The sequence below is a fragment of the Pristiophorus japonicus genome, chromosome X (genome assembly GCF_044704955.1).
Source record: "Pristiophorus japonicus isolate sPriJap1 chromosome X, sPriJap1.hap1, whole genome shotgun sequence".
Classification (NCBI taxonomy): Eukaryota; Metazoa; Chordata; class Chondrichthyes; family Pristiophoridae; genus Pristiophorus; species Pristiophorus japonicus.
The window spans coordinates 35,724,322-35,748,676 of record NC_092010.1 but is presented as its reverse complement, the minus strand read 5'-3'; the positions used below and the strand labels follow the sequence as shown (position 1 = coordinate 35,748,676).

Sequence of the window (24,355 nt, the reverse complement as noted above, 5' to 3'; positions counted from 1 at the left end):
CATCTGTGTTTCATTGGCTAAGAAGCAGCTTGAGTTGTGAAATACACTATACAGTATATATGTTGAGTTTTTTTGCCTACCAGAACTGCTAGACTAATGCTTCAGTATCTTGAATGCATTCACAATATAAAGGTAAATGCCACTAGAATAGAGTAGCAGCAATTCCTGAATTCTTTATTATGGCTGTGCTAATGGTAATGTTAATATAGCCACTATCCAATAGTTTCTTAATGCTAGGATTAATATATATTGTTGCTGAATTCAAGATAAAATGTGCGACAGGAATAAAAAGGCTCCCCCTCACTCCCGACTTCCACTATGCAAAGGTCCAGCTTTGAAAAATTCCATAAATCTGAGATCTGTTTTGTGCAAGTCAACCAAGGCTAATGACTGTGGTGGTGCTACAGTGCCATCACTGGTGAGAGAGTGTAATCACAGCATGTCCAGTTTACAATGGCAGTTTTCATCATAAATGTGGACATAGTCATTTATAATGGAAAAAGGTGACCGGAAATGCTTAGAGATGCAAGATGTTTTTGTGGTGATCAAGATGAGGAGCATCCGTGTTAGGGAGTGGAATAGTTTTCTACTATTGTAAGGGGAATAGATAGGAGTTTCTGCGGCAGCAACTGAGACTCCAGGATGGTATGTTGCCTCCCTGGTGCAAGGGTCAAGGATGTCTCTGAGTGGCTGCAGAGCATTCTGGAGAGGGAGGGTGAACAGCCAGTTGTCGTGGTACATGTAGGTACCAACGATATAGGTAAGAAGCGGGAAGAGGTCCTACCAGCTGAATTTAGGGAGCTAGGAGTTAAATTTAAAAAGTAGGACCTCAAAGGTAGTAATCTCTGGATTGCTACCAGTGCCACGTGCTAATCAGAGTAGAGGGAGCAGGATAGTTAGAATAAATACGTGGCTTGAGCAGTGGTGCAAGAGGGAGGGATTCAAATTCCTGGGACATTGGAACCAATTCTGGGGGAAGTGGGACCTGTACAAAAGGGACGGTCTGCACTTGGGCAGGACTGGAACTGATGTCCTAGGGGTAACATTTGCTAATGCAGTTCGGGAGTGTTTAAACTAATATGGCAGGGGGATGGGAACCTATGCAGCGAGATGGGGCGAAGTAATATGGAGTCAGAAACAGATGGTAGAAAGGTAAAAAGCAATAGTGGAAGGCCGAGTAAACAAAGGCAAGAAACAAAAAGGGCCACACTACATCATAATTCTAAAAGGACAAAGGGTGTTTTTTAAAAAAAACAAGCCTGAAGGCTTTGTGTCTTAATGCAAGGAGTATCCTTAATAAGGTGGATGAATTAACTGTGCAAATAGATGTTAACGGATATGATGTGATTGGGATTACGGAGACGTGGCTCCAGGATGGTCAGGGCTGGGAACTCAACATCCAAGGGTATTCAACATTCAGGAAGGATAGAATAAAAGGAAAAGGAGGTGGGGTAGCATTGCTGGTTAAAGAAGAGATTAATGCAATAGTTAGGAAGGACATTAGCTTGGATGATGTGGAATCTATATGGGTAGAGCTGCAGAACACCAAAGAGCAAAAAACGTGAGTGGGAGTTGTGTACAGACCTCCAAACAGTAGTAGTGATGTTGGGGAGGGCATCAAACAGGAAATTAGGGGTGCATGCAATAAAGGTGCAGCAGTTATCATGGGTGACTTTAATATGCACATAGATTGGGCGAAGCAATACGGTGGAGGAGGATTTCCTGGAGTGCATAAGGGATGGTTTTCTCGACCAATATGTCGAGGAACCAACTAGGGGTGAGGCCATCTTAGACTGGGTGCTGTGTAATGAGAGGGGATTAATTAGTAATCTCGTTGTGCGAGGCCCCTTGGGGCAGAGTGACCATAATATGTAAAACAGTTAATTCAGAGATCATGGTCCAGAACTTAAAGAAGGGTAACTTTGAAGGTTTGAGGCGTGAATTGGCGAGGATAGATTGGCGAATGATACTTAAGGGGTTGACTGTGGATGGGCAATGGCAGACATTTAGAGACTGCATGGATGAACAACAACAATTGTACATCCCTGTCTGGCGTAAAAATAAAAAAGGGAAGGTGGCTCAACCGTGGCTATCAAGGGAAATCAGGGATAGTATTAAAGCCAAGGAAGTGTCATACAAATTGGCCAGAAATACCTGTGAACCTGGGGACTGGGAGAAATTTAGAACTCAGCAGAAGAGGACAAAGGGTTTAATTAGGGCAGGGAAAATAGAGTACGAGAGGAAGCTTGCAGGGAACATTAAGACGGACTGCAAAAGTTTTGATAGATATGTAAAGAGAAAAAGGTTAGTAAAGACAAATGTAGGTCCCCTGCAGTCAGAATCAGGGGAAGTCATAACTGGGAACAAAGAAATGGCAGACCAATTGAACAAGTACTTTGGTTCGGTATTCACTAAGGAGGACACAGACAACCTTCCGGATATAAAAGGGGTCAGATGGTCTCGTAAGAAGGAGGAACTAAGGGAAATCTTATTAGTCGGGAAATTGTGTTGGGGAAATTGATGGGATTGAAGGCCGATAAATCCCCAGGGCCTGATGGACTGCATCCCAGAGTACTTAAGGAGGTGGCCTTGGAAATAGCGGATGCATTGACAGTCATTTTCCAACATTCCATAGACTCTGGATCAGTTCCTATGGAGTGGAGGGTAGCCAATGTAACCCCACTTTTTAAAAAAGGAGGGAGAGAAAACAGGGAATTATGGACCGGTCAGCCTGACATCAGTAGTGGGTAAAATGATGGAATCAATTATTAAGAATGTCACAGCAGCGCATTTGGAAAGATGTGACATGATAGGTCCAAGTCAGCATGGATTTGTGAAAGGGAAATCATGCTTGACAAATCTTCTGGAATTTTTTGAGGATGTTTCTAGTAGAGTGGACAAGGGAGAACCAGTCGATGTGGTATATTTGGACTTTCAGAAGGCTTTCGACAAGGTCCCACACAAGAGATTAATGTGCAAAGTTAAAGCACATGGGATTGGGGGTAGTGTGCTGACATGGATTGAGAACTGGTTGTCAGACAGGAAGCAAACAGTAGGAGTAAATGGGTACTTTTCAGAATGGCAGGCAGTGACTAGTGGGATACCGCAAGGTTCTGTGCTGGGGCCCCAGCTGTTTACACTGTACATTAATGATTTAGACGAGGGGATTAAATGTAGTATCTCCAAATTTGCGGATGACACTAAGTTGGGTGGCAGTGTGAGCAGCGAGGAGGATGCTATGAGGCTGCAGAGTGACTTGGATCGCTTTGGTGAGTGGGCAAATGCATGGCAGATGAAGTATAATGTGGATAAATGTGAGGTTATCCACTTTGGTGGTAAAAACAGAGACACAGACTATTATCTGAATGGTGACAGATTAGGAAAAGGGGAGGTGCAAAGAGACCTGGGTGTCATGGTACATCAGTCATTGAAGGTTGGCATGCAGGTACAGCAGGCGGTTAAAAAAGCAAATGGCATGTTGGCCTTCATAGCGAGGGGATTTGAGTACAGGGGCAGGGAGGTGTTACTACAGTTGTACAGGGCCTTGGTGAGGCCATACCTGGAGTATTGTGTACAGTTTTGGTCTCCTAACTTCAGGAAGGACATTCTTGCTATTGAGGGAGTGCAGCGAAGGTTCACCAGACTGATTTCCCGGGATGGCGGGACTGACCTATCAAGAAAGACTGGATCAACTGGGCTTGTATTCACTGGAGTTCAGATGAATGAGGGGGGATCTCATAGAAACGTTTAAAATTCTGATGGGTTTAGACAGGTTAGATGCAGGAAGAATGTTCCCAATGTTGGGGAAGTCCAGAACCAGGGGTCGCAGTCTAAGGATAAGGGGTAAGCCATTTAGGACCGAGATGAGGAGAAACCTCTTCACCCAGAGAGTGGTGAACCTGTGGAATTCTCTACCACAGAAAGTTGTTGAGGCCAATTCACTAAATATATTCAAAAAGGAGTTAGATGTAGTCCTTACTACTAAGGGGATCAAGGGGTATGGCGAGAAAGCAGGAATCGGGTACTGAAGTTGCATGTTCAGCCATGAACTCATTGAATGGCGGTGCAGGCTCGAAGGGCCAAATGGCCTACTCCTGCACCTATTTTCTATGTCTGTCTTTTTTTTACTCCCACTGTCTGCATCAAACAATGCTAGATACAGTGTGAAAACTGAATTGTACCTTGTGTGCATTTGGATAAATACCTAAGTTCTTGTATTACAGTTAAAACCTCTTGCTGTGAATTGCAAATGATTGGTGTAGGTAGAGGGACAGAGAGAGCACGAGGGAGGGAGCGAGGGACCGAGAGAGCACGAGGGAGGGAGCGAGAGACAGAGGGAGGGAGGGAGCAGGAAAGATCGAGGGAGGGATGGACCGAGACCCTCCAGGTGTGTAAGTTTGTTACACAAAAGTACTTGCCCCCCTGTTGAGAGTGCTTTATTGAGGCTCCATCCCTTCATCACACTGCAGGTTCTCAATTCTGTTTTCTGTGTTTTGATTTGCTCAAAGTTTTAAAATACCATTGCCAGTTGGTGGACATTAAAGTTGAGCACTTGTTTGCCGTGGCAATGGTATCTGTTCTACTCTTATTGGCTAATCAGGATGACATGGGATCTGTTCTGCCTGGGAGTTTGTGTTTCCATCAGCACCCAGTTTTGATGAGGCTCCAGCAATGTAAAACAACTTTGCTGATTCGGCCCGAGCCTGTGAGGATTTATAATTCTGACTGAAACAAATCGTGGGGATGGGGGATTAAATTGATGCTAAAATAAATATTCACTTTAACTGGTACATGTTTTTTTTTAAATGTGGTGCTTAAAAAGCTAATGTAGGTAATGTGTCTAGACCTGGGGCTACTGTAGGTTGGTGGCCAGAAGGCAGTCTATGTTGTGGACAGGGGGCATTTATGAAATCAGGAAGTTGTTCTATCTGCTCTGTGAAAACAAGACATTACAGCGCAATTGATCCTTTTGTGCCAGGTGTATGACTCATACACTGCACCTGAGCTATTTTTAGCCTTCACTACAGCTTCCTATCTCTGTCTGCGTCAGACAAAACTGGGATCTGGTTCGCATTATCTTGTGGTTCTCTCAATACTATCTCGATTCGAAATAAATAAACCGGGGCAAGTGATTAGAATACTTGTGTGGTCGCATCACGACTAGTACAAGCAAACGCCAGTTTGAGAGGTGCTGCTCCCGTTTTATTAATGAAATTGTACTCCACCTGTGGACGCCATCACATTGTTCTGATGCCCATGGATGCCAAATTCCTTTGTTACTGAGCAGCTGCTTTGAGCAATATTGCATTAGAAGAGAAAAACTAAGTGTTGAACTCCTTTCATCCTGGCTATTTGCAACCTCTGCATTCAAATGGCATTTGAAAGAAGGCATTGGTGCAAGAGTAGTGTAAAGGGTATTTATGCTGTAATTATTCCCCCTGAATTTTCTGTACATAAGAGGCAGACTGCTCCAGTGTCCATGAACCTGGCAAGCAACTAGGAGAAGTGCAGTTGTGGCCTGTCGATTGTCACTGTCCTCCTGTTCCAGTTTTTTTTCTCTTTCTGTCTCTGTCTGTCAATTTCTACTGGGTTAGTTGATCTGAGCTGAGGGGGTGGGCTACACTTAGACGTAAGGCCAGGACAGATTCGGGCTCAGCTGTGGTTGAATAGCCTGTAGCCAATGGCTCAGATCACACATGAAGCATGGCTACTGGGGGGAAAGTAATTAAGGGAATGGAGTACTGTATAAGGGGGATGGAGTATAAAAGCAGGGAAGTCCTGCTACATATGTACATGGTATTGGTGAGGCCACGCCTGGAGTACTGCGTACAGTTTTGGTCTCCGTATTTAAGGAAGGATGTACTTGAATTGGAGGCTGTTCAGAGAAGGTTCACTAGGTTGATTCCGGAGATGAGGAATTTCACTTAAGAAAGGTTGAGCAGGTTTGGCCTATACACTGGAATTTAGAAGAATGAGAGGAGATCTTATTGAGAAACACAAGATAATGAGGGGGCACAACAAGGTGAATGCAGACAGGATACTTCCACTCATGGGGAATCTAAAACTAGGGGGCATAGTTTCAGAATAAGGGGTCACCCATTTAACACAGATGAGGAGGAATTTCTTCTGAGGGTTGTAAATCTGTGGAATTCTCTGCCCCAGAGAGCTGTGGATGCTGTGTCATTGAATATATTTAAGGCGGAGATAGACAGATTTCTGAACGATAAGGGAGTGAAAGGTTATGGGGAGTGGGCGGGGAAGTGGAGCTGAGTCCATGATCAGATCAGCCATGATCTTATTGAATGGCAGAGCAGACTCGAGGGGCCAACTGGCCTGCTCCTATTTCTTATGTTCTTATGAAATTGATACTGTTGTGTTCCTAACACAGATGAGGCTGCACACAGGGAGGTTAAAGTAACAGTGGCCTCAGTCTTTATTAAGACACTCCAGAGTGAGTAACTGGCCTTAGGGGCTGGCTTATATACAGTGCTCCCAAGGGATGCTGGGAGTGCATGCTTTACAGATACACAACCGATACCTATGGAACTGGACCCAGCAAGGAGAGGTGAGGAAAGGGAAACTAGAAAAAAAAATCACACTTTGAAACCTTATCTTCGTAATTTTTCTTCCTTTCTGAGCCACTGCTGTTTCATGCCCTCTTCCTTTGACTGAAGCTATTGTAGTTTTTGCACTAAAGTTATGGTTCCACAGATAGGCATCTTGTAGGGGAGTAAGTATTTGATATCTGGTTACAAGATCACACCCAAAGAACAGATTGTGATCAGTACCAAGTTCCAGGTTTTGTCAACTGTCAGAGTCTGTATATAAATTATACATGGTGACTGTAATGTCTGTAAGCTTGTAATGTTTGTAGCTCCACACTGTGGATGTGGACATATTGTGTACTGCAAGTGCATAGTTAATAATATACAGAACCAGGCAGATTCCGGAGGCTTCCGAGAGAGCTGCCTGCCATGTTCGAAGCTGTGTGTGCTTGTGCTCTGTGAATATATCACATTTAGCAGCAAGATGGGATTTTCAGGTTTATTTAAAGCTTAAATTTTGTTGAAGGATTCAGCCAGCTGACACAGACTTTGGAAGTTTCTGTCTTTGGAAAAAGCTACAAAAATCCGAGATAAAATACAGCACACGGTGTGAACAGCTAGAGATTAAAATGGCAGGTGTAATCGGACATTTGGGGGAAATATAGATACGACCGGGAACGTTTTAAAGCGTATGTGAATCGACTAGAAATGTATTTCACTGCAAATAACATAATCGAAGTTCCAGACAATGCAGTCCAGAACCGGGCTGTGTTGGAACGTAAGAAAGCGATCTTCTTATCGGTGGTGGGTCCGGCATTGTTCGAAACCCTTGTAAATCTGCTTGTGCTTGACGAGCCAAAGGACACGACGCTTAGAGATTTAACGAAGCTGGAGCAGCACTACAACCCGAAACCGTTAGAAATTGCTGAAAGCTATCGTTTCGGGATTCGGAATCAAAAGGCTGATGAAAGTACCAGTGATTACATCGTAGCATTAAAAAAGCTATTGATGCACTGTAATTTTGTAAACTTTCAAAACCGAGCATTATGGGATCATTTTGTTTGTGGGGTGAAAAATGATGCAATCAGAAGGAAGTTATTGACGACGGATGACTTGACTTTTGAGATTGCTTATCAGATAGCGAGATCGATGGGCATGGCCGAACAATATTCCCGAGAATTAAATAATGATTACAGTCGTCAGTCAACCGAGGTAAATCACCTGCAGGTTCAAAGTAAAAGACGGTGGGGCCCAAAGTCTCAAACTGGAAATTTGAACAGAGCGTTGAAGTCGTGCCATAGGTGCCTGGGGCAACACATTGCTCAAAGTTGTCCATACATGAAGGCAGTGTTTCTTCTGCAGGAAGACTGGGCATCTTGCGAAGGCATGCCGACTGAAGGGTAAACCAGTTTTTAAAGCTGAGTCCAGCATTCAAAGCTATGAATAGAGATCCCAAGTGACTACATAGCATGGAAGAACAACAACAGGACGAGAAGATGTTAGTTACATGTCATCAGGTTAACAGACAGCGATTCGGAAAGCATCAAGATCCACATCGATGTTACAGGATTCAAGATACCAATGGAAATTGACATGGGTGCATCCGTGAGCGTAGTACCGGAGTCGCTGTACCTTGACAAATTGCGTGATTTCCAACCGGAGAAATCCAAGATAGAGCTGCGAGGCTATTTGGGAGAGAAAATTCCTGTGGTAGGCCGTATCACCGTACCGTTGAAATATAAAGATCAATTTCAGAACTTGCCTCCTAATAGTAGTGAAAGGAGACAAGCCTGCCTTACTAGGAAGAAATTGGTTGAGCTCACTGAAGCTGGATTGGAGTGAGATTTTCATCAACGGATGAGGTTATCAAGCAGTATCCGAAGGTGTTCTGCGAAACGGGCAGTCCGATCCAAGGCTTCAAGGTGAGTGTCAGGGTACAGAAGGACGCTAGATCGGTTTACTACAAGCCACGTTCTGTACCATATGCACTCGAGGAGAAAGTTGAGCAAGAACTCAAAAGACTAGAGACTGAGAACATTATTTGTAAGATAGATCGATGTAAATGGGCTACCCAAGTCCGATGATAAGGCAAGATTGTGTGGTGATTATAAAGTAACCGTAAACCAGGTTCTAGAGGGTAATGTCCCCAATACATTGCCGAATATAGAAGATTTGTTCACAACACTGACAGGTGGTCAGATCTTCTCAAAACTGGATCTTACGAATGCCTACTTGCAGCTTGAACTAGATGAGGAGTCCAAGTCATGTTTGACTATGAATACTCATCTCGGCCTATATCAATTTAATAGGCTACAGTTTGGAGTGTCTTCCACCCCTGCCATATTCCAAGAGGTGATGAACCAGATTTTGCAAGGTATTGAAGGGGTAATATGTTATTTGGATGACATACTAATTTCAGCACCAAATAGGCAAATTCATAATTAAAATATTGAATGAAGTCCTCAAACGGCTAGAGAAACAGAGTACGAGTGTCTGCTCTTGAGTGTGAGTTATTTAAAAACTCAGTGGAGTACTTAGGATACAGAGTAGACAAAAATGGTTTACATCTGACTAAGGAAAAACTGGATGCAATCAGAAATGCACCCACTCCCAGGAATGTCACTGAACTTGTTCATTCTTGGGTCTTTTGAACTATTATGGGAAGTTCCTACCAAATTTGGCTACAGTATTACATCCACCGAATGAACTTTTGAAAAAACAGGTCCATTGGAAGTGGTCAAAAGAATGCGATACAGCATTCAAGGAATGTAAAAAGCAAATTGGTAGAGAGCACCATGTTCGTTCACTGACATTTCTAAGGAGATTAAGCTAGCATGTGATGCCTCTCCGTATGGAGTTGGGGCAGTGATCTCTCATGTATCACATAGTGGGGAGGAGAGACCAATTGCTTTTGCTTCACACACTCTCAGTGCCAGTGAGAGTAATTATGTGCAAATTGAATGGGAAGCTTTGGCATTAATTTTTGGGGTCAAGAAGTTTCACAGATATTTGTATGGTCGTACGTTTACCATCATTACGGACCACAAGCCCCTAACGGCAATCCTCCATCCAAAGTCCCCAGTTCCAACATTAGCTGCAGCCCGAATGCAGAGATGGACTTTGATTTTGTCAGCATATACATATGATATTGAATACAGACGATCAGCTGATCACAGTAATGCTGATGCAATGTCTAGATTGCCTTCCCTATCACAAGTTACACCCGATAGGGAAGAAGTGTTTTATTTTTCATACATCGATGAACTGTCAGTCACAGCTGAAGAGATTGGTAGAGCAACCAAATGTGACCCAGTGATGTCAAAGGTGTATGAGTATATTGCAAATGGATGGCCAAACCAGGTAACAGATAAAGATACACATCCATTCTTCATTCGTAGGAATGAATTATCAGTAGATAAAGATTGTATCATGTGGGGTGCAAGAGTGGTTATACCAAATAAATTCGGGTCCAAATTATTAGGAGACCTCCATGACCAGCACCTGGGAATGTGCTTGACCAAGAGTTTTGCACGCAGTTATTTATGGTGGCCAGGTCCTGTTAAAGATAGAGTACATCGTGAGTCAGTGTACGACATGTCAATCGGTAAGCAAGCAACCACCATCAGTACCATTACAATCATGGAAATGGCCTCCCATGCTGTGGCAAAGGCTACATATTGATTTTTGCTGAGTTAGCAGGACAACAATTGTTCATTGTGATAGCCATTCGAAGTGGGTTGAGGTGGAAAATGACAACAAGTAAAACATTGGACATTTTGCGAAAATTATTTTCTTTATTTGGCCTCCCTGAAGAGATTGTTTTGGATAATGGACCACAATTTCGTTCAGAAGAATTTGCACAATGGTGTGAAACATACCAAGGTTCCACCATATCATCCTGCTTCAAATGGTGCAGCAGAGCGCACTGTACAAATTGTAAAACGTGCCCTCATAAAACAAATGTTAGATCCAAATCCAAGGAAACGACAGTTGTCATTGGATCACAAATTGGCTAATTTTTTGATTACATATCGAAATACTCCTCATACAACTACTGATAGCACACCAGCAGAGTTGCTTCTCAAACGACAGCCATGAACCAGATTCTCATTGTTAAAGCCAAATTTGGCACAGTCTGTAGAAGAGACACAATTAAGACAAAGAGAATCATGATAGAGGTAGAGTAAAAGAGAGAAGTGTGAAATTAAACCAGGAGGTGAGAGTGAAGAACCATCACGATAAATGGTTAAAGTGGTTACCAGGAAGAGTGGTGAAGATATGTGGTCCTCGCACATATTTGGTAAAGATGTTTGATAATGGACAGGTTAGGTTTGTTCATATTGATATTTTATCTACAGACATGGAAGGAGTTGAAGGTGGGAATGATTCAATTATTTCTGGCTCATCAGATAGTTTTGATACACCAGTAGCAAATCCTAAATCCAGGAGAGAATCAGAATGAAGGTGTGAGTCCGAGTCAGGAAAACAAAGAGCCTGAAGTTAGTGAGTTCAAATGAAAATCAAGGAAATTCCGTGGAGGAAAACGTTCCTCAGGATGAGCCTCGAATGAGTGTGAAATCGACACCATGTTTGGAAGGTTCTGTTTGAGAGCGAAGGTATCCTCTTCGAAACAGAAAACAAGTGGTAAAGTTAAATTTGTAAATATGGAAAAAAATAAGTTTATATCCTGTGTTATGTATAAACATGAAAGTTATGTATGATGTTTGTTATAATAACTTCTTCATCATTAAGGAGGGAGAAGTGTAATGTCTCTAAGCTTGTAATGTTTGTCGCTCCACACTGTGGATGCGGACGTATTGTGTACTGCAACTGCATAGTTAGTAATAAACAGAACCAGGCAGATTCCGGAGGCTTCCGACAGCGCTGCCTGCCATGTTCGAAGCTGTGTGTGCTTGTGCTCTGTGAAGATATCAGTGACAACTATCAAGCTCACTGCAGAATAATGCATTTTAACTCTCTTGTTAGCAACTTCATGAGGAAAAAAGTGCAGCATTTTGTACTCTTGATGAAAATAGTAACTTCTATTAGTCTGTATACATTTTTAAACAAAATAATGCTGTTTCCTGGAATTAACTTTAAAATGATTATATGCACATTCCCAGGAAGTGTGACCCAAGAGTTTGAGCTTAGCTGCCAATTGAAAGCCACACTGAGCTGCAATGCGATTCGTTCCTGAGAATGCACCATAGTTTCACAGCTTAGATTTGAACTCTTGGGGATTTACGTGATCGTACTACTTTGTTGAAGTCAGTGGATTTGGGGATAATGCTGGAGGAGGATTATTCAAACGGCAGGAAGGGACAAAGCAATGAGTTTAATGTTAGTAGTGGGAAAACTGCTAGAATTCCTCATCGAGGACAGAATAAGTGATTAGTTGGAAAAATATTAACTGATTAGGGAGATGTAGCATGGTTTTGTGAAAGAGCTTTAGAATATAAAAGAAAGCCAGTACTACTGAAAATATGCAGTGATGGTTCGACCTCATTTGGAATATTCTGTTCTGTTCCATTCTGGGTGCTCCACTTTATGAAGACGAGGAGATTAAGGGGTGATCTAATCAAGGTGTTTAACATAATGAAGGAAATTAACTGGGTAGAGAGGGAGCAACTCTTTGGTTCCCTTATTCTGGATTCTCCTATGAGAACAAAGTGATTCCAGAGGAAAAACATGTTGCACAAAAGGATTGCAGGAATTTGGAATGCACCTCCCAGTAAGCCATAGATGCAGAGGAGTCTTCATGCCCACCGGCTCAACATGCCCCACCAGGAATGCAAGAACAGGAGTAGGTCAGTTGTCTTGTTGAGCCTGGTACCCCATTTTGTTAGCCATGACAACTCTTTAATCCCAATGCCCCTTCTTCAGTATCTGTCTGGCATTTAAATGCCTCAAATGGCAAGGGGCAGTATTTAGATGAGAAATAGGAGGCGCCATAGGGTAGATCTGTGGAGTACTCTGAGCTGATGATAGAGGTGGGAAGAGAAGCCATTGCTGGAGATGGTCTAGCTATATTTGGATAGGTGGGAGTGGAGCCAAGCAAGGGAGTTTCATGGAGCTGGACAATGAAGAAGCATTCAAGGTGGGTGGTATGGTTGACCAGGTTGCAGAGCAGTCAAGGGGAGAGAATGTACCATGGTCACTGTCACAAAAGATGTAATTTGAGACTTTTTAGTTAAGGCTGTTGTTTTGGTGCGGAGAGGTGAAAACCAGACTGGAGGGATTCAAACAGAGTTGCAGGAAAAATGGGCATAGTGATGGGCTGTGATATGTTCAAGGGCCCTGGAGAGGAAAGGGAAGTTGGCAAGCATACAAGCGCTGAGGTGGGTTTTTGATGAGCAGGTGACAATGGTGGTATTGATGGGGAAAGGAAATCATTGCCATTGTCAGCAAGCATGGCGGCTAGGAAGGGACATGATAAGATAATAATAACCTTTTTGGAGTCCAGACCATGGGGCCGATTTCCATCAAGGCCTCCGCCCGCCCAAGGGCTGCCGAGGTACCGGACGGTACTTTGGGCGGGATATTCATGGCTGAGGTCCCTTGAAGGTCGGCAGGCAGCAAATGGACGATGTACACTGCCAATCTGGGTGGCAGTAGGTGGGAGGTCTCATTCTTGGTGGCAGAGGCGCTTGCCGCCCAAGTGCCACCGAGGATGGAGTCAGGCCCACAGAGGGTCGAAGAGCTGGAAAAATAAAAATCACCAACAAAAAAAAAATACAAAAACTATCCGAAGACCTTCAGACGACCCCATGTTGAATTTTTTTTTAACATGTTCACTCACCACTTTTTTTCTAGCTCTTCAGACTTGCCATCGGGGACAGACCAGCATCCTCGCAGCGGTCCACTCCCGTTCTGCTGCCGAGTCCCGCCAACTCCCGCCCGTAGGAATCTGGGAGCTCGGCAGGCGGGAGCTCAGTTGCGCCACTCTGCCGCCCGCTGACATCAGCGGGCTCTCCCCTCCAGACCACGTTGAAAGTGGCACTGGAGGGATCTTCAGGAGGAATGTCGGCGGCGGGCTGATGAATTTCGACCCCCATGTGTCTGCTCCAATGGCTTATGATGATGTCTGAACCGCAAGGATCTGGTTCTCCAACGCGCTGCCAGCAATCTTTTTTGTAATTTGAAGAAAACCTATGCAGAGTCTTTTGATTTTAGAAAGAAAGACTTGTATTTCTACAGCGCCTTTCACAACCACCGGATGTCCCAAAGCCAATGAAGTACTTTTTGGAGTGTCGTCACTGTTGTAATGTAGGAAATACGGAAATACGCCAATTTGCGCACAGCAAGCTCCCACAAACAGCAATGTGATGATGTCTAGATAATCTTTTAGTGATGTTGATTGAGGGATAAATATTGGCCCAGAACACCGGGAAGAAATTCACTGCTCTTCATGGGATCTTTTATGTCCACCTGAGGCGGCAGATGGGTCTTCGGTTTAACGTCTCATCTGAAAGTCCCTCCGCCAATGCAGCAATCCCTCAGTACTGCCCTAGAGTTACAGCCTAGATTTTTGTGCTCAAGTCTCCGGAGTGGAACTTGAACCCACAACCTTCTGATTCAGAGGCAAGGGTGCTACAAACTGAGCCACAGCTGCCACATATTCTTTATCGTGTTGGGGGTATTCCTGCTCCAATCTCTCATTGAGTCAGTGCCTCGACACCCCTAGCAGTATGGCTGGTGTGTTTGCCATGCAACTTTGCACAACGCATGAGAGAACGAGAAGAGAAGGGGAGGTGATGGGAAGAGTGGGATTTACTGAAGTGTGTAGTGTGTACATGAAGTTTACAAAGTGCACTGTATGTTCGTTTTGTTCCATGTAATTATAGTTATTAGCAGACAAAAATAAGACATGCATCTGTTTTATAAGAGCAGTTCATGCCCATACTTAAAATTGGCATTCTTCAATTAAGTAATGCTTTCATGCATTACAGCCCAACCTGAAAGAAAAACTTGCATTTATATAGTGCCTTTCACAACCACCGGACGTCTCAAAGTGCTTTACAGCCAATGATGTACTTTTTGAAGTGTAGTCACTGTTGTAATGTAAGAAACGCAGCAGCCAATTTGCACAAAGCAAGCTCCCACAAACAGCAATGTGATAATGACCAAATAATCTGTTTTTGTGATGTTGATTGAGGGATAAATATTGGCCCTGGGACACTGGGGAGAATGACCCTGCTCTTCTTCGAATAGTGCCATGGGATCTTTTACGTCCACCTGAGAGGGCAGACAGGGCCTCGGTTTAGCGTCTCATCTGAAAGACGGCACCTCTTGACAGTGCAGCACTCCCTCAGCCTAGATTTTTTTTTTTGTGTGAACCCACAACTTTCTGATTCTGAGGCGAGAGTGCTGCCCACTGAGCTGCAGCTGACGTAGATCATGTAGAACCTGCATGTAGATCAATTCAATAATGTAGATTTGTGACTCCCACTGCTGAAGTTGCCCTTTAAATGTACTGAGAAGCTCTTGAAGCTATAGTGACCCATCAAGTACACAAAAGTTCACTGTTCCCCGAAATGTATTGGGAATTGTCTGCCCATGACAAATAATATATTCCTCAGAGTGGAAAGGAGCCCTCATCCGTTCTCTTAACCCTCCTGGGTCAGCCTGTTTCCACCTCTTCAGAGTGGTTACAGCACAGAAGGAGGCCATTTGGCCTCTCGAGCCCGTGCCGACTCTCAGCTAGTCTCATTTCCCCGCCCTTTCCCCGTAGCACTGCAATTTGTTTTTCCTTCAGATACTTATCCAATTCCCTTTTTGAAAGCAGTAATTGAGTCCGTCTCCACCATCCTTTCAGACAGTGCATTCCAGATCCCAATCATTCGCTGTATAAAAAAGTTTTTCCTTGCATTGCCTTTGGTTCCTTTGCCAATCACCCTAAATCTGTGTCCTCTGGTTCTCGACCCATCTGCCAATTGGAACAGTTTCTCTCTATCTACTCTGTCCAGACCCCTCCATAAATTTTGAACACTTCTATAAAATCTCCTCTCAACCTTCTCTGCTCTAAGGAGAACAACCCCAGCTTCTCCAGTCAATCCATGTAACTGAAGTCCCTCATATCTGGAACCATTTTGTAAATCTTTTCTGTACTCTTAGACATTCATTCCTAAATTTTGATGCCCAGAATTGGACACAGTACTCCAGTTGGGGTCGAACCAGTGTTTTATACAGGTTCATCATCATTTTCACGCTTTTGTACTCTATACCTCTATTTATGAAGCCCAGGATTCCATAAGCCTTTTTAACCGCTTTCTCAACCTGCCCTGCCACCTTCAATGATTTGTGCACATAAAACCCCCTTATCCAAATAATTTGGTTACCCAGTAGACTGTAAACCAACAGCTGATTACACCATTGATTTCAAAAATCATATTGGGGAGAGCATGCTGTGCAGGCGGCTGCTCAAATGTCAGTAACTGGGCGGGATGCAGTTGCTGGGGCACAGATACCTTTTCATACAATAAAAAATCAGTGGGATTGATCGACGTGGAATAGTTCCTTCACTGGCTGCTGATTGGAAGTCTAAGTACCTGAACATGAAATCTTAACCCTCCTTTGATAGGACACTTCTCTGACGATGCACTGCTCCATTTAAAAGGGTAATCAAAATGGAGTTACTCATTCCAATCATCTGCCATCCTGATTATCCATCAGAGTTGTCAAAGCCGCGTGCAAGACATGTGTTTTACTGGCTTTGTTCCTATGTCTTGGGTCCTACTGTCTCATATGTGCAAGGCCAAAATTCACGTATTTTATTTTATTATCAAGGTTAACAAGAGTCCGAGAAATAGGGGATTGTCTGGCATTCAAGAGCTCCTTGTGATTCTGGTCCTTGCAAACATTTTTTTAAAAAGCAACAGATGAGACGAAGAGTGATATGGAAGTGAAGACCAGAAGAGCTGTTGTATGGATTGAGCAGAGGCTCCTGAAGGGAGAGGTCATTAAGATGTGTGCAGTGGTGCATGGTAGAGAGTGGATTGTATGAAATCACTGAACGGGTGCTGAGGGGAGAGACGTGGCTGTGGAAAAATAGTTTGGGCAAATATACAGTTACATAAAAAAAGGAAAGGGTTAACCATGACGGTGAACAGGATGAAAGAAATGCGCAGAAGTCATGGCACTAAGAGGGATAGAACTTCTTTCAGGCATTTCTAGCAGAGAAGTGGTAGGAGATTAAACAGTAAAATAAAAAGGATAGACTTGCAAATGCTGGAAATGCAAAGCAGCATCTGAAGGGAGAAGTGACGGCAAACATATTGGGTGTCGACCCTTCGTCAGAACTGGATATGGGAAAATAAGAGTTTCTAAGCAGGACTGAACAAATGGGGGGTGGGGGAGGAGAACCAGGTAAAAGTATCTGGATTGCCGAGGAGTGAAATGGCAGAAAACCAGCTTTTTGAAAAGTTAAAAAGTGGTGGATAATGAGTTTAAAAAAAATAATAATCTGAGACTATGAAAAGTCATTAAAGGAACAAAGAGGTATGAAAATAGATAAATAAGGTGGAGAAAAGCATGGGGAAGAAAAAGCGGAGTTGCAAATACATGAAATACGGACTAAAATCACAAAATGGCAGACACACCACCGCTCTGTCAACACCTGAAATGAGAAAAGACAAGCCAATATCCAGGTACAGGCCCCCACCCTACTGGATCGACACACAAAACATCAACGCATCTCTTCTCCTACCAGAGGCTAGAGCTGCCTTTCAGTGACTCATTAATAGACTGAGACCAACAATATTAAGATCACTGAAGACGGATGGAAAGGAGTAATTTTGTTTGACTCACGATGATCATTTGATCCAAGTGTCTCTGTTTTGTTGTTGGTGGTTCATCCTCTGACCGTTTTTCCATTAGTTCTTCAGGGTTCTGTTTTGTGCCTTGCTCTGCAAGTTTATAAGAGAACTGGATTTCTCCTAAATTGCATGATTTTTTTTTTTTAAGAACAAGAATCTCAGTCTATTAGCAAATACCTGGAATGAAATCCTGCATTTTTTTTCCACAGCCTTTGGCTTTATCTCTCAGCTGCACAGTGTACCCCTATTGAAGCAGAAACAATCAAAGGGCTTGCCTCACTGAAAACAAAAATAGTGGGTGGAGGCTGTTTATAGAAACATAGAAACATAGAAAATAGGTGCAGGAGTAGGCCATTCGGCCCTTCTAGCCTGCACCGCCATTCAATGAGTTCATGGCTGAACATGCAACTTCAGTACCCCATTCCTACTTTCTCACCATACCCCTTGATTCCCCTAGTAGTAAGGACTTCATCTAACTCCTTTTTGAATATATTTAGTGAATTGGCCTCAACAACTTTCTGTGGTAGAGAATTCCACAGGTTCACCACTCTCTGGGTGAAGAAATTCCTCCTCATCTCGGTCCTAAATGGCTTCCCCCTTATCCTTAGACTGTGTCCCCTGGTTCTGGACTTCCCCAACATTGGGAACATTCTTCCTGCATCTAACCTGTCTAACCCCGTCAGAATTTTAAACGTTTCTATGAGGTCCCCTCTCATTCTTCTGAACTCCAGTGACTACAAGCCCAGTTGATCCAGTCTTTCTTGATAGGTCAGTCCCGCCATCCCGTGAATCAGTCTGGTGAACCTTCGCTGCACTCCCTCAATAGCAAGAATGTCCTTCCTCAGGTTAGGAGACCAAAACTGTACACAATACTCCAGGTGTGGCCTCACCAAGGCCCTGTACAATTGTAGCAACACCTCCCTGCCCTTGTACTCAAATCCCCTCGCCATGAAGGCCAACATGCCATTTGCTTTCTTAACCGCCTGCTGTACCTGCATGCCAACCTTCAATGACTGATGTACCATGACACCCAGGTCTCTTTGCACCTGCCCTTTTCCTAATCTGTCACCATTCAGATAATAGTCTGTCTCTCTGTTTTTACCACCAAAGTGGATAACCTCACATTTATCCACATTATACTTCATCTGCCATGCATTTGCCCACTCACCTAACCTATCCAAGTCGCTCTGCAGCCTCATAGAATCCTCCTTGCAGCTCACACTGCCACCCAACTTAGTGTCATCCGCAAATTTGGAGATACTACATTTAATCCCCTCGTCTAAATCATTAATGTACAGTGTAAACAGCTGGGGCCCCAGCACAGAACCTTGCGGTACCCCACTAGTCACTGCCTGCCATTCTGAAAAGTCCCCATTTACTCCTACTCTTTGCTTCCTGTCTGACAACCAGTTCTCAATCCATGTCAGCACACTACCCCCAATCCCATGTGCTTTAACTTTGCACATTAATCTCTTGTGTGGGACCTTGTCGAAAGCCTTCTGAAAGTCCAAATATACCACATCAACTGGTTCTCCCTTGTCCACTCTACTGGAAACATCCTCAAAAAATTCCAGAAGATTTGTCAAGCATGATTTCCCTTTCACAAATCCATGCTGACTTGGACCTATCATATTACCTCTTTCCAAATGCACTGCTATGACATCCTTAATAATTGATTCCATCATTTTACCCACTACCGATGTCAGGCTGACCGGTCTGTAATTCCCTGTTTTCTCTCTCCCTCCTTTTTTAAAAAGTGTAAAGATCATGATTTCCTTCCTTCCAGCATTATGGTGGAGCCATCTTGGCTTCCAGTTTATGATGACATGCTAGCCCACATGTTCTAATGTTCATTTGCAACTTGCGCATGGAGTTTTGGGGGTTATTTTGGTGAAAGGGTGAAAACAGGCTCTAAATTGATTCTGTGCTACTAAGGCACGACTGTTTGAAACTCTGGTTTCAGCACACAGTTTTGGTCTTAATTAGTGATTACCATAATTTGAACTTTTTTGGAGGTGCTAAAACAGATACCTGCAGGCTTAGCATTTGAGCACTGATTAGATGTAATTTTCAGGTGTGGAGTGGGCTGCCTGATGCACAGCAGCAGGCTTCAGGATGGCTCAGGGACCGAGAGAAAGGGCGCACAGGTTCTGACTTCGCACTGGAGGTCCTTGTGGAGGAAGTCCAGAGAAGGAGGGATGTCCTGTACCTGCAGAAGGGAAGAGCCCACCTCGCCCTCCAGTCCCCCACCTCACCCTCCAGTCTCCCACCTCACCCTCCAGTCCCCCTCTCCTGCAGTAGCTGATGCTGCTCTGCCTGCCCTCATTGTTATATATGTATACTTGCATTTACTCTGTACAGCCACCAGAGGGCTCATCCCCTGGAGTCCCAAGGGATCCCATAATCCCTTGGGAGCACAGGTATTTAAGGAGGCTTCACAAGTTCGAGAAGCACTCTGGAGACCTGCAATAAAAGACTATGGTCACACTTTACTTTGAGCTCACAGTGATCAGTCTGACTCTTTCTCCATACACAACACTCATGTCCTCCTCTGATTCCTCGTGCAGACCAAGGGGGACCCCTAGCAAGATACTAATGACCAAGCACTTCCTTTCTCCTGGTGGAGTAGCACAACACTCCTTTTTCGGTGAAGTCCTCAGAGAATTTCCAGAATAAATGTTGATAGTGTTGAAGTCTTGACCAAGTGTCCCAGAAAGTCTCCTGATGGGTTTCAAAAGTCCGCTTCAAATCTCCAGCAACAAGTGAACAGTAAAATGTGATGTACCTTTTTTAAGTAGTGCTTGAAATCCTCAGCAATAACAAGTTTACTTCCAATCAGCTGGTCACTGTTAGAAGAGGGCATAGGTCAAGCGCTAGCCACCAAAATGCCATGCAGCCTCCTTTAATGAGCATTAGCGGGCAATTTAAATGGCAATCGGCCCCTGAACAATCCTCTGGGCAGCCATTCCTAGCGCAAGCTTCAACTCCTTTTACCAAGATGGCGGCTTGCGCTAAATGCGGGCTAAACCGGCATTTCAGCTCAAGACACCATCTTGGCCACCTTGGAGGCTCTTTAGCACCTGAACGAGCCGTTGAATCTCCCCCGTAGAATCTGAATATTCTAGAGGTAAGAGATTGTGAGCCAGTTGAAGTACCATACTGTAACAAAGGGATTGAATAAACAGCGTCCCACCATAGACTAGATGTGCATAATGAGCAATGTGGAATGGTTTGTCTTGCTTTGATCTGTGGGGTATTATTGTAGTATCGGGCAGTCCCTCGTGTCGAGGATGACCCACTTCCACACCAAAAAAGGGATGAGTTCACCGGTGTTTCAATGAGGGACCTGACATTCCGGATCCCAAACTACATGTTGAAGGGTGGAAGATGCCTGTGTGGATTTTTTTAACATGTGGTGGCCGTTACACACCAGCCACCACACGGGCTTGACAGAGCTAGGTCTTGGTCCAGTGGCAAGGATTAACCAGGGCGACTGGAGACCAGCTCTACTGCATGGACCTAGTATGCACACATACTCCTACTGTCCATAGATCGCAGTGTGGGCTGGCCCGTGCTGCACCTTCCCTGGGCACCGACCCCACTGTTGTTATACCCCACTTTTGCTGCTGGGCTCATCGACTCCAACCACGCCTCCAACCTCGCCGCTCATTGACTCTGACACCGCTGCTCCCGGACCACGACCCTGCCGCTCATTGACTCCGACACCGCTGCTCCCAGGCCACGACCCTGCCGCTCATTGACTCCGACACCGCTGCTCCCAGGCCACGACCCTGCCGCTTCTTGAGTCCAACCTCGGCTCTCCTGGGCTCCGATCCCTCGCCACCCCTCCGCCCCGATCTTGTTCTGCTGCTCGCCGTCTCTCCTCCTGCGCCTGGGTCCCAACCCCGCCGATGGTCCCGCCCACGCTCCAATCGGCGACCTGGATTTTGGTGACGTCAATCCAGTCGCCCTCCTCGAATCCGTCACCCTCCTGGAACGGCTGGCGCTGCTCCCTGACGAGGCTGGCTCCAGCTCTTATATCCCCCGACCTGCTGATGGTGTTCTCTCGCAGGCCGGGGGATATAAAAGCACTTTAGTGAAGATCTTGCAGTATAGTGACAGCCAATCTACGCCCACACTATGGAGCTTGGTCTACTGTATCTCACTCCCTCTACTGTCTGTTTTCAATCGCCAGTCAACTTCTTCAGGTCATTCTCCACCAAAATTGAAAGTGTGCATGTGTGGCTGGCATGTGTGTTGCAGGTATAGGTTTGGGGATCTGCAGCTTCTGGGGCTTATGAATCTGCATCTAGTGGTAGATGTGTGCAGGTCGGACAGGTTGCTTTATAATGAGGGGAAATTGAGGTGTGACAGAATAGTGATGCCCAAATAAGGATTGCATGCCATACATAGCAAATTTATTATATTATACAAACTGGGAAGTCTCTTGTGCTTTTGGTTAGCTCTCTGTCTTGCATTTTCTTTCAGAGAAAGAATGTACTTGGATGCAGTGAAGGCATTGTACTCCAATCCTGGGGCTGTCATTGTGACTGGCAATCAACCCTGTCTCTGGGAACCATGTGGCTGTAGGCCAGCTTCAGACTAGTCCCTTTGATAATGGCTGCTGATTGTATTTCCTTTTGAACTTTATATTAAAAAAAACAAATGTGATGGAATATACTTGTGACGGTGCGAAAGGATCATTTCACGATATTAAGGTGTTGCCATTGTCCTAACTGTCATGTATTCAACTGTCATTGTAACCCATGTATAAACTGACCTAAGTTGTACACCGTGAAAACATTGACCACTAGGCGGTGAACTTGTGGGAGACACTCCTCACCTGGACTTTCAGGTATAAAAGGGGAAGCTCCACCCACCTTCATCACTTCAGTGCTGGCTAATAAAGGTTACTGGTCACAGAGTGACCTTCTCTCAAGTATGGGCCTCGTGTGCATTTATCTTGTATAGTAAGGACATATTGGCGACGAGAAACTGGGATTTAAACCACGTGCGCATGGCCACTAGCAGCACAGACGAGAGGTACTGTGTTGGTGATGATTGGGACGATTTTATTGAGACTACAGTAAAGTTTCATCACTAAGGAATGGCTGGGACAGGATTCGGCCGACAAATGCAGGGCTCATCTCCTGACGGTTTGTGGATCCAGAGTGTACTCCCTGATGAAGGACCTTCTCGCGCCAGAGAAGCCGGCGGACAAGACTTTTGAAGAGCTCAGTAAGTTGATCGGGGAACACTTTAAACCGGCGAGCAGCATGCACATGGCGAGACACCGGTTTTACACGCACCGGTGGCGAGAAGGGCAAAGCGTTCCAGACTTCGTGGCAGACCTCCGGCGACTGGCAAGCCTATGTAAGTTCCCAGATGCATGCAGAGCGGAGATGCTGCGAGGCTTTTTTATTGAGGGCATCGGGCACGCTGGGGTTTTCAGGAAACTGATTGAGACCAAAGACTTGACCTTGGAAATGGCGGCTTTGATGGCCCAGACATTTATCTCTGGGGACGAAGAGACCAGAATGATGATTGACAAAAATCTCGGTTTAAATGCAGCAAATGGACAGGGAGTCAACATTGTTAACGCAGCACACAGTTCTCCAGGCAGACAGGGGCAATCGGACATGCCCGAGCATGTAGTCGAACGCAAAGGGGGAATTCAACAGAGACAATGGCTAGCTGAACGGCGATTCAGGCCATCGCAAGGGACAATGCGGCCAGTAATGGGGCCATCACTACCTGTCAATGGTGCGCTTAAGAGCAGTTACAGAGACAGTCAGAGACGATCGACTGGTAATGGACCTTTTGTTTCCAACAACGGCTCATGTTGGAGGTGTGGAGGCAAACACACAGCCAGAGCTTGCAGGTATCAGCAATATACCTGCAGAAACTGCAACGTCAGCAGTCACTTGGCACATATGTGCAGGAAGCCTGCAGCCAGGTTGATGTACGAGGAGGACGGGCCCGATGTAAGCCCTACGAGGCCAAATGTACACTGGGGGAAATCGCTGTAAGCTGATGTTCAGCGAGTTCATGTGGAGCACATATACAGTTCATACACCAGGACGCCACCGATGATGAAAGTACTCCTCAATGGCATCCCAGTATCAATGGAGCTAGACACAGGAACTAGCCAGTCCCTGATGAGTATCAAACAGTTCGACAAGTTGTGGGCGTCCAAGGCCAGGAGGCCAAAATTATTGCCAATTGACGCACAGCTTCAGACATATACAAAGAAGATCATTCCGGTGCTAGGCAGCGCCATGGTAGTCGTGACCCACAAAGATTCGGAGAACAGGTTGCCACTCTGGATTGTCCCAGGGGACGGTCCCGCACTGCTGGGGAGGAGTTGGCTTGCTGTCATGAACTGGAAATGGGGCGATGTCAATGCAATTTCTTCTGTGGAGCGAATATCATGCTCACAGGTCCTGGACAAATTTGACTCTCTTTCAACCCGGCATTGGCACTTTCATGGGGACCAAGGTAGTGATTCACATAGACCCAAACGCCAGGCCAGTACACCACAAGGCCAGAGCGGTGCCGTACGTGATGCGGGAAAAGATAGAAGACGAATTGGACCGCCTGCTGAGGGAAGGCATCATCTCGCCAATCGAATTCAGTGACTGGGCGAACCCGATTGTGCCGGTGCTCAAGGCAGATGGATCGGTCAGGACATGTGGTGATTACAAGGCCACCATCAATCGGGTGTCACTCCAAGACCAGTACCCGCTACCGAGAGCGGAGGACCTCTTTGCGACGCTATTCGGTGGGAAACTTTTTTCAAAATTGGACCTGACCTCAGCTTACATGATCCAGGAGCTGGCAAGTGAGTCGAAGAAGCTGACCACCATCACGACACACAAGGGGTTGTTTGAGTACAACAGATTTCCATTCGGGATTCGCTTGGCCACCGCGATCTTTCAACGAAACATGGAAAGGCTCCTCAAGTCGATTCTAAGGACGATGGTTTTTCAAGACGAC

The 24,355-nt window shown here is 45.0% G+C and overlaps 1 protein-coding gene across 5 annotated transcripts in view; it reads left to right on the top strand.

Annotated features, from left to right (window-relative positions):
• The window catches only part of LOC139240978 (electroneutral sodium bicarbonate exchanger 1-like), a 235,062-nt gene that overhangs the window by 118,001 nt on the left and 92,706 nt on the right, over positions 1–24,355 (top strand). The gene's annotated exons all lie outside the window — the stretch shown is intronic.